Raw genomic sequence first — 713 nt, 5'->3', positions numbered from 1 at the left:
CCCAAGGCACTTATAAAAATATTGAAAATTTAGCTAGTAAAATGCTATTTTTGTAAAATAGCATTTTACTTGCTAAATTTTCAATGTTTAAATTTTATATCTAGGTCAAGCGGTGTCTTGAAAGAGAAAATAGCTGAAGCATTCATTTCTGATACAAATACAAATCACAAGAAACTATCAGAATAGTTACATGTTATCTAGAAAAAAAAAACATGTATACACTTATGTTACACTGAATGTATGAAATAGATTCCGTTGTCAATATATAGGCCCAGTAGGGCAGTAAGCTGGCAGAATTGTTTGCATGATGGGCAAAATGCTTAGTGGCATTTTGTCTGTAGTTGTGTTCTGGGTTCAAATTCTGCCGAGGTTGACTTTGTCTTTCATCCTTTTGACATTGATAAAATAAGTACCAGTTGATCACTGAGGTCGATGTAATTGACTTACTCACTCCCTTGAAATTGTTGGCCTTCTGCCTAAATTTGAAGCCAATATAGAGGTCCCACGCTTAGGGTGTTAGACTCTTGATCAAAAGGTCATGGGATCAATCCTTGGAGTAGGCAGCAACATGTCATTTCCTTGAGTTAGGCACTTCATTTCAAATTGCTCCAGTTTACTCATTTGTATTGAGTACTTATTCAGTGCTGGTGCAGTCCTATATTCCTCCAGCTGTTACATCCTCGATATTCTACTGAGCCAACAGTGAGAGGACC

Source organism: Octopus bimaculoides, chromosome 1, assembly GCF_001194135.2.
Source record: "Octopus bimaculoides isolate UCB-OBI-ISO-001 chromosome 1, ASM119413v2, whole genome shotgun sequence".
Lineage (NCBI taxonomy): Eukaryota > Metazoa > Mollusca > Cephalopoda > Octopoda > Octopodidae > Octopus > Octopus bimaculoides.
The sequence above is the reverse complement of the archived record's forward strand: the minus strand, read 5'-3'. Positions refer to the sequence as shown.